Source organism: Bactrocera oleae, chromosome X (assembly GCF_042242935.1).
Source record: "Bactrocera oleae isolate idBacOlea1 chromosome X, idBacOlea1, whole genome shotgun sequence".
NCBI lineage: Eukaryota > Metazoa > Arthropoda > Insecta > Diptera > Tephritidae > Bactrocera > Bactrocera oleae.
In genome coordinates, this window is record NC_091541.1 from 23,896,896 (window position 1) to 23,907,354 (window position 10,459).

Genomic DNA, 10,459 nt, shown 5'->3' on the forward strand with positions numbered 1-10,459 from the left:
CAACGGGAAACGGGTTTCATTTTTATATATATAGATAATTCATTTTAAATCGAAAAAATACGTACTTTAAATAGTTGAAATTTACAACTTTAAACGTAAGTATCTCGATAACTATACGTTTCCCGCGGCTATATCTGTAGAATAAAATAGATTAATTTTGAGGTATGCACGGCGACCTATGGTCTATTGTGCCCTCCACTAAGTCATATCGTATCATATAGGCCCAGCATGCTGATAAATTCCAAAATTCTGCTGGGTGCTAGTGAGGCGATACAATCCCTGTGTGGAAACATGGATCCCAGGGCCTTGATTCTGCGTCTGCAGACTGCTGTGCAGTTCATCAGCAGATGTTCAGGGGTTTCCGGCTCTATGTCGCAGAACCGGCAGTTTCCAGAAAAGGATCTACCTATGTTGAAGACGTGCTTCGTGAGCCTGCAATGGCCGGTGTTGAACGCGACAAGCAGCCGGAATTTGTTCCTCGGGAGATTAATTATGGCCTTAAACCGTTTGAGGTCGTAACCCGCCATTAGCAGTCTGGCATGGTGTATGCCCTGAAGTTGTTGCCAATGTGTCTCCCTGCCTGCTCTTTCCTCCCTACGGAGGAGCTCTTTAATGGTATGTAGACCAACCGCTATGAATGGTTCCGGTCCTACCATTTTTGTAGAGGCTGCAGAGCGGGCCAACTCGTCAGCTAGTGCATTCCCGGCTATACCACTATGGCCAGGCACCCAAATAAGGTGCACTCGGTTGTGCTCTGATAGGTTGTTCAGCCGTTCTATACACTCCAGCACTAGAAGTGATCTGACCTCATAGGCAGAGATCGCTTTTAGTGCCGCCTGACTATCGTTGAGTATAGCAATACTTTTATTGCGATAGTTGCGTTGGAGGTTTATCTCTGTATATATTCATGATCTGGAGGATCTCCTCTATCCGCCTATACCCATTTTATCCCCGAAACCCTGGGACGGTATACTAAAGCCGGCCCCTATAAGTTTCCGGCGGCTATAATTATATATATTCTTATATAACCCTCTAAACCCTGAAATCGTGGGGTATATTTATATATATAATTTCCTCGTATAATTTTCACCCTCTTATTAATTACATATTTTTTCTATTAATTATTAATAATAAAAATAAATTAATTGGTTTAACTGTGTACTAGTGTAGTGTCTAAAGCATTTTTTGACTTAAGTTTCCTAAAATTGTGTGATTTTCAAGGTAACAATGGCCCCCAAAAATAACAAAATAACAATAATGACACGCTGTTGTTGCCCAAATGCGGTGTCTGTAATGTTGTTGTAACAGCTAAATCACCAAGTGCTTTGTACTACTCTAGAGAACAAGTTTGACAAATTCAGATCCGCTATAGAGAGGAACATCAGCGACATCAGGAAGGACGTCACTACTCTATCTAAACGGTCCGGCCGCTTGAATGACAAATGTACTGTATGTATAGTTGAAGATACGCTCAAGTCCTTCTCCAACACTACAGCACCAGCAGAAGAAATAATCGCAGAACTTTTGGAACGCAAGAGACGTGAATCAAATGTCATTATGCCAAACCTTAAGGAATCTATGAAAGAAGACAGCAAAGAACGTCTTAATGACGATAAAACCATTATACAAAAGTTGCTACCCCCAGATCTTCTTACTAACGTGGATAGTTTCAAGCTCCGCCGACTAGGTCGTCCCTCCGCCGGTCGAACTCGCCCGTTACTAGCCAGCACCACTTCTCCTTCTACAGCATGTGTAATACTCAAATCAAAGCCACCAAAATCTATTGAGGGGTCCGCTCAAATCACGTTCAAGTCTGATCTCACTTCAGCCCAGCTTACACATCTTAAGAACCTAGATACAATGGTTAAAAACGGTGATTCTAGTAAAACCATAAAATATATTACCGGCGTTCATAAATTAGTAGATAAAAATTTTCGCCCGCTTAGCGCAAAAAACAAGCCAGACAAACATGCACGTACAGTATCACAACGTGAGAGGGTTCCGAACCAAACTCGGCAGCTTCCTCAAATCGACATCAATCAATGCCAGTGATGTCTTCTGCATTACGGAGTCATGGATGCAAGGGAAGTTATAGATAACACCTTCAAAATCTTCATAAAGGATAGAAACAGCTTTACGACTGTTAACAAACGAGGTGGAGGTGTCATAGCTACGAGGAGCTCCATCCATGCAGAAAGCGTAACAATCCCGGTTGAAAATATTAAACAAATTTACGTAAAAATTAGAAGCTAAAGCTCGGATATCATTATCGGCTGTATCTGCCTTGCTCCAGGAGCATCAATTGTCGAGTTCCAATCAGTAATTGATACTCTGTTGCATTAGAAAATAAAACACAAGGACGCACACTTCCTCATCACTGGTGATTTTAACCTTCCCAGCAGCAGACCTCTTACCGATTGTGGGAATCTTCTTTATGAAGGACTCTCACAAATAGAATGTCGACAGTTCAATTGTATTTCAATCAACAACAACCTGCTAGATCTCTGCTTCAGTAACCTGGACATCATTGTCGAACACACTCAGCCAATTGTCACAATGAATTTGTATCATCCGGCTCTTAGTATCACAGTTGGACTCCAGACCAACCTTAAACCACCTAGATTGCCTTTCTATAACTTTAAAAACGCCGACTATGTTAACCTAAATGCCTTTTACTTGCACACCAATTGGTCGAAAGTATATTCATCATCCGGACTGGGCAATAAACTTAGTGCTTTTTATGATATACAAGGTGCGTTCCAAAGTAAACAGTAACAAAGTAAACTCTAGTGGAGCCATCTATATGTCGACTAGTGCGTTAGCATCTGCGACTTGACTGAAAATTTCATGACATTTCATCTATTCTTCGAACAAAGAGCCAACATTAAATTTTGTTTTAAAATTGGTAAAACTTTTATCGAAACGTTTCAATTGATGAAACAAGTTAATGGCGATGATTGCCTTTCCCGTAGCAGAGTGCACGAGTGGTTTCAACGTTTTCAAAGTGGTCGTGAGGACATAAATGACGATGAACATGTGGGCCAACCAAAATCCGTCAAAAAAGTCAAAATAGAAGACAATGCTGATTTGTTATGATTCCAAGGGTATTGTCCACAAAGAATTTGTTCCACCCGGCCAAAACGTTAATGCGGTATTCTACTTTGGAGTTTTGAAGCGTTTGGTACGCCGTATTCGACGTGTTCGGCCCCAATATCGCGAAGAAGGAAGTTGGCGTTTGTTGCACGATAATGTACCGTCTCATCGATCGACGCTTATGGCCGATATTTCACCAAAAATCACATTTTAACAGTCAACCACTACCCGTATTCACCTGATATGGCACCGTACGACTTCTACCTTTTCGGAAAAATGCATTTGCCGATGAAAGGAAAGCGTTATGCAGACGTGGAGGCTATTCAAAAGGCTTGCACCGGCATACTGGCGGTTATACCGGGCAACGAGCTAAAACACTGTCGCGAGCGGGATAATGGTGGAGGCCTAGCCTTCATATTGCACAACACCGTGCAATATCGTCTAATCGATGTTGACATCGACCGCAGGGACACCACCCTAGAATGTCAGGGTATAGCTGTCCGGTCAGGCGATGTCGAGCTCGAAATATTTAATATATACATCCCCCCAGTTACATGTTGCCCAACAGGATATCACCCGAATATAGATGCGCTACTTCGTGGTGAAAACCGTCTGGTGCTAGGCGACTTTAACGTGCATCACGATCTTTGGCATTCCTGCCTGTCAAACGATCGTAGGGGGATTTAGCTGGCGGAACAGATAGACGATTCGACATTCTGCACAATGAACGACGAAGCCCCCACCAGAATTATGGGCACCTGTAATAGCTCGCCAGATATTACCATCGCTAGCGGTGGTCTGATAAATAGTATAACCTGGCGACCTATGCTAACTCTTGCATCAGACCATCTGCCCATAATTATCTCGATCGAGAAACCTCCTGACTTTATTTCTGTGGATAACCGCACCTATGGTAACTTTAACAAAGCTAACTGGGTCGGCTTCACAGAATTTACTGAGAGCACCTTCAACGCACTATCCATTCCTACGGACGTCATCGTTGGCGAGCGTAAATTCCGCAAGGTGATCGCTGCTGCTACAGCTCGCTTCATACCGGCTGGAAGAATAGCGGAACTCCGCCCTAATTTCCCAGCCGAAGCAGCTGTATTAGCAAATGAGCGCGACACCTTACGCCATGCCGATCCCTGTGATCCCCGAATAAAGGATCTCAATTTGGAGATTCGGCAAATGGTAAACCATCATAAGCGGACAAAATGGATAGAGCACCTGAAGTCCTGCAACCTCTCCACCGGTGTGAGTAAGCTTTGGACTACTGTCAAGGCCCTGTCAAATCCGAGGAAACATGACGATCGGGTTGAAATTCAATTCGATGGCCATGCCTCCTCGGACCCGAAGAAGTGCGCGAGCTACTTTAGCCGGCAGTTTATACTGCACCCTTCGACCGACAAGGCCAAACGATGTGTTACCCGACGGCTGCGCAAAATGCCAAAAGACTGCGCACCACTTACTTTCACCGATGGGGAGGTTCAGAGTGTCATCAAAAAGGCGAAATCGTCTAAATCCATCGGCCCTGACGGAATAAGCATGCTGATGTTAAAACATCTAGGCCCAACGGGAGTAAACTACCTCACCAAGGTCCTCAACCTGTCGATATCAACTCTTCAAATACCCGACATGTGGAAAGTCGGAAGAGTGGTCCCACTGCTGAAACCTGGGAAACCCGCCAACAAAGGGGAGTCTTATCGCCCGATAACTCTCCTTTTTCCAGTAGTGAAGACACTTGAGGCCTTGTTACTCCCGTCATTCACCCACCACCTGAGCCTAGCAGACCATCAGCATGGCTTCCGTAAAGTGCACAGTACCACCACAGCATCATAAACGCCCAGATAGTTCATGGCCTGAACCAGAAGCCACCCTGCGAGAGGACGATCCTCGTAGCGTTGGACTTGTCAAAAGCTTTTGACACAGTCAATCACGCAACGCTACTTGAGGACCTGGAACAATCAACGCTCCCTCCAGGGCTGAAGCGGTGGACCATGAACTACCTGAGCGGTCGACACTCATCCGTACTATTTCGAGGTCAAAACTCCAAACTCAGGAAAATTAAACAGGGGGTTCCGCAGGGCGGTGTTCTCTCCCCGCTACTGTTTAATTTTTACATTTCAAAACTCCCCCAGCCACCAGCGCGAATTTCAATCACCTCGTACGCAGATGACTGTACGATATTGACGTCGGGCAATGGAATCGATGGCATGTGTTCAAAAGTAAACGGCTACCTCTCCGATCTTTCTCGCTTCTTTTCTGCAAGGAACCTAACACTCTCCCCCACTAAATCCACAGCGACCATCTTCACCAATTGGACGAAGGAGTACAGACTGGACCTGAACATTTCAGTCGATGGCACAAAAATTCCGACAGTAAATAACCCTAAAATTTTAGGCGTCACTTTGGACAGTCTGTGCTCTTTCACTCCTCATACGACCGCGATAACTGCCAAAGTACAGAGCCGCAACAAAATCCTCAAGTCGCTTGCCGGCAGCTCATGGGGAAAAGACAAAGAAACGTTGTTGGCAACATACAAGGCAATCGGCCGGCCGGTCCTCAATTATGCAGCCGCAATATGGTCGCCTGGATGCAGTGACACGCAGAATAAGAAGCTTCAGACTTGTCAGAACACTGCACTCCGGACTATCACGGGGAGCCTCTTGATGTCCCCAATCGAACACCTACATAGCGAGGCCCGTATGCTTCCGGTTAAGGAACATAACGAGCTCCTCTCCAAGCAGTTTCTGCTGGGATGTTTTCGCAGAAACCACCCCTGCAGACGCCTGCTTGCAGCGGAACAGCCTCCTAGGAACATCAAGAGGTCCTTCCTTGACTACGTCGACGACATCAGACAGCACGCCGACCAGACTTCGGACGCAACTAACTTCAGACAGGCACTGACCGCCATTCACAGTGGAGCCATTAACACCTTCACCGACTCCCTCTCAGTGAATGGCGTAATACGAGTCAAACCACCACCCATTGCAGACACAGAGCTCGAGTTGCCTCGCGAATCTAGAGTGACCCTCGCGCAAATTCGTTCTGGATACTGTAGCAGGTTAAACTCCTACCTATCCAGAATAGACCCTGACATACCAAACACATGTCCTGCATGCAATGAGTCTCCGCATGACACTAACCACCTCTTTGCATGCCCAACAAACCCCACTCATCTAACACCCCTCTCCCTATGGTCCGACCCCGTCGAAACAGCTTGTTTCCTGGGCCTTCCGTTAGATGACCTCGACGACAACGAATCTAGAATTTATCACCCAAACGGGGATTAGATAATCGTTACAACAACTGTTGTTGTTGTTGTAGCGACAAAATTCTGCCGAGTTGACAGTCCTTGGCCGGAATAAATCCGGGTTGATTGATTTTGCCGATAAAACCATTTGTTTTGTCTTTTCAGTATATACACAGGTTCCAGTATATACACTGGTTCCAGTATATACACAAAAATCAAATAATTTTCCTAACCGGTTCTCTAATGAACTGAAGCAAAACACTACTCAAAAAAGAAACGTACTCTGCCTACAAGAAAAACAGTACCAAACTCAATTATAATAAATTCAGTGACCTGAGGCAAGCATGTTAACAGCTAAATTCAATATGTTACAGGAACTACGTAGATTGATAGAGTAGACCATAATATTCTACTCGCTAAGTTAAGTAACTACGATATTCGAGGTAGAGCTTTGAGCTTGATCCATTCATATTTAACCGGACGGCAACTACAAGTTAAAGTCGACGGCCATCTATCCATAAAGTACGAGGTGTCATCCGAAGTACCCCAATGGTCACACCTGGGACCTATTCTTTTCAATATTGCGTTAACAACATCGATGCAAATTTCAAGTCTGAATATCTTCCTTATGCGGATGACCTGAAGATTTTCCGAATGATAACAGGCGTACAAGACACCCAAACTCTCTAGTGTGACGTGGACATATTTACAGCTTGGTACCACAAAACGAAACTCGAGCTGTTTTGCGACTATCCAATCTAAGCGAGATAGCTTTCATTCGACCATAGGTTGGATGTGGTCTTCTCGAATCGTCTCCGGGAAATGCGCAAATAGAAGAGCCGTGGCTCTTTCTTCTGCGCTGGAGGTATAGGTCCCATCCGATCTTTTGATTACCAGTACTGTGTTCGTCTTGTCTCTAGCCAGAGCCTTATGCAGCCTCGTTGCCTCTGGTGTTGAGGAGACGCTTTCACAGAACTTCCTGAAGCTCTTCTGCTTTGCTGTCCTAATCTCCTTATTGTAAGCAGTTAGGCTGCAGCTGTAGTCCTCCCAGTTCCTGGTACGCTTGGCTTTGTTAAATAGTTTGCGTACCGTTTTACTTAGTTCTGAGAGTCTACTACCACCAGGAGCAGCTGCGACTTTTGGTGGTTGTCTTTAGAGGACAGCTGCTGTGATATGCCTCCATAATGGTTTGGTTTAGCGCAATCTGCTCTCCAATCCAGGAGCCGTGGCACTTCTATCCAGCTGCCCCTCCTACTAACATTAGTTTCTAGCGAGTCCCTAAAAGTGGCCCAGTCCGTGTTGCTAGGGATACGCATGGAAGGGAGTTGTTTGACGTCTATCCCCAGTGCGAATCTTATGATTCGGTGATCTGACATGGAGGGTTCTGACGACACTCTCCATTGTGAGATAAACCATGCCATAGGCTCGTTACTAAGAGTGATGTCCAGCACCTCCCTTTCTAACACTAGTAACAAAAGTGGGTTCGCACCCCACGTTTGCAACGATTAAGTTTTTACTAATTACAAATTCAATTAGAGACTCACCCCGTGTGTTGCAGTCCGTGCTGCCCCATTCCGTATGTTGGGCGATGGCGTCACAACCTAGGAATAGAGGCAGCTTATTTCTTCTGCAATACTCCACCAGGTTACCGACTACCTCTGGGGTTGCTGTCGAAGTCTCCCCCGGAAAGTAGGCCGCTGCCGCAGCACAGAAATGCTCAAGAAAGTTATATTGGACGAATGGAGTAAAATGTCAGCTCAAGATACGAGAAAATTAGTACATTCCAAGCCCAAACGTCAAGCAGAAGCTCTAAAATTTCGAGGCTACCCCATCAGCTATTAAAATTTTTATAATTACTTGATATTATTGTGTTCTGGTTGATGAGCGGAGACTTTTTCTGTTTAAGTTAATTGTTTTTAAAATGAAAATGAACTCTGTGGCTTTTGTTTATTGAATTTGAAAAAAAAAGTAAATTTTTTTAAGCGAAAAGATACGATCCAATAACACAAAAAAAAATTTCTTAATTGGTCAACTGGTCAAACTTTTTAGTTCAAAAGGTTTTGACACAGTGTACTACAATACCCTTAACCCACAGACACATAACTAGTTAATCTTGTTAATATAAATATATACCCTTCCCGCTCATTTCTTTTATGTAATATAAATTACAAATACTTAGTTGTATAATGCCCATAGGCGTCTGTATACTTTAACTAATGGGAAAACTTTAGTACACCGTCCCAGGCTTTCGGGGATAAAATAGGTATGAGCAAATAGAGAAGATCCTCCAGATCAAGAATATATATAGATATAGCCACGGGAAACCTATAGTTTTCGAGATATTTACGTTTAAAGTTGAAAATTTAAACTATTTATAGTACGAATTTTTTCGATTTTAAATGAATCATACACTTATATTTTTCACTTTTATATCCACTAACACTTCACTAACTCGTTTGTACACATTTATTTTACATTATATAGTGCAAAAATAGTTTAATTCAAAAATAATTAAATTATTGTTAAGTTCTATTAATTCTGACAATAACAAAGAGGTTGCAAAATGTCAAATAACCAGTGTTACCTTATCGACATCTTTTGTAATTGAACTGAAAGAAATTAAAACAGATAATACCCCAAATACAGGAATCCAAAACCTAGAGATATAAACTATTAAAGCATTGATGTTAAGTATTATGTTATACCATCTATGACAATATTACTTTTTCTTGAAGAACTTCTTTTTGAGTTGGAGGCTTTCGGCCGCGCTTCAAAAAAATAACCCTGGTCGGTCCAACACCGGGGTGTCCCAAGGTTTTTTTACGCAGAACCTTTTTTTCCGTAGGCTTCCTTCGGCCGCTCTTCAAAAAAAAATAACCCTGTCGGTCCAAAAACGGGGTGTACCAAGGTCTTTTCGCGTATAACTCCTTTTTGCGTTGGTTCCTGTATCTAGGGTATAATCTCTTTATTTTATTTTTCTTCGTTTGCAAAATATATTAGCAACACTGGTGTTTTGACATTTACAACCCTTTTGTTATTGTCAAAATTAATAAAATTGAAGAATGATTTAAATATTGGAATATAGACATTTTTGCAGTATTTAATATAAAAAATGTCTAAAAACAAATTAGTGAAGTGTTAGTGGATATAAAAATGAAAAATACAAGTGCATAATTCATATTAAATCGCAAATATACGTACTTGAAATAGTTGAAAATTTCAACTTTAAACATAAATATCTCGAAAACTATAAGTTTCCCGCGGCTACATCTATATATATGCTTGATCTGGAGAATCTCCTCTATCCGCCCATACCCATTTTATCCCCGAAAGCCTGGGACGGTATATTAAAGCCGACCCTAAATATATATCAAAATACTATTTATTACAACTTAGGAGAACTTCCTTATCACCCGTATTTACCTAACTTATAAAGCATCATATTCCAAATATGTACCATACAGTCAATCCGGGTAGTGTCCCCTTTAAGTGTCAGTCCCTCCTATCTTCCTGTGTCTTACTGCATCTCACGCCTTTTTTTTAATACATAGAAATTATTTTTTAGATACCACTCGCTTATGTATCACAGAATTTTGTGCTTCATTCAAACATTTACTTACAAATTTTCCCTTATGTACCACTTCAAAAACCTTTACGTTATTTTTTAGTGAAACACATACGCGTGTCTGTTAATTAGTATTAAATTTGTTAACAATATGATCTCATATTGCATTATCCAAAATTTTGTTTTTTTATACTTTGTTGCTTTTAATTTAACATTGAATGTTGCTTAAGAACTGTATACTATTGTTTTTATTAATTAAAACTTTATTTAAAAGATATTACAATTTCATATTTCTAATGCATATTTTTAACAAACAAATCGTACATCCCATATGGTACTTAAGCGGGATTCTTTTGAGTGCCATTCTTTCTTACGGGGCATCTCGGTGAGCAATTTAAGATTGCTAATATTCTGTATTGCTAGCAATATTGCCCATGGAGACTGCACATCGCTAATGTTTAGCAATTGACGTCTGAATATATTTCATGCTATACATTGCTAGCAATGAACTGTAATTTGGTGGTTTGACAGAGCTGTTTTCATTTCCA

General features: G+C 42.1%; 1 protein-coding gene across 6 annotated transcripts in view; it reads right to left on the minus strand.

Moving 5' to 3' along the window:
- The window catches only part of Zyx (lipoma-preferred partner zyxin), a 412,145-nt gene extending 401,852 nt beyond the window's left edge, over positions 1 to 10,293 (minus strand). For 2 of the 6 annotated variants that reach the window (XM_070112675.1, XM_070112678.1), the window contains exons 1-2: positions 9,967 to 10,293; positions 9,770 to 9,879 (exon numbers count right to left, since the gene is read on the minus strand). The gene's annotated coding sequence lies outside the window, so the exon portion shown is untranslated. The remainder of the gene's footprint in view (positions 1 to 9,769; positions 9,880 to 9,966) is intronic. The other 4 variants (XM_070112677.1, XM_070112673.1, XM_070112674.1 and 1 more) reach the window with 4 other exon arrangements.
- Positions 10,294 to 10,459: the final 166 nt, after the last annotated feature.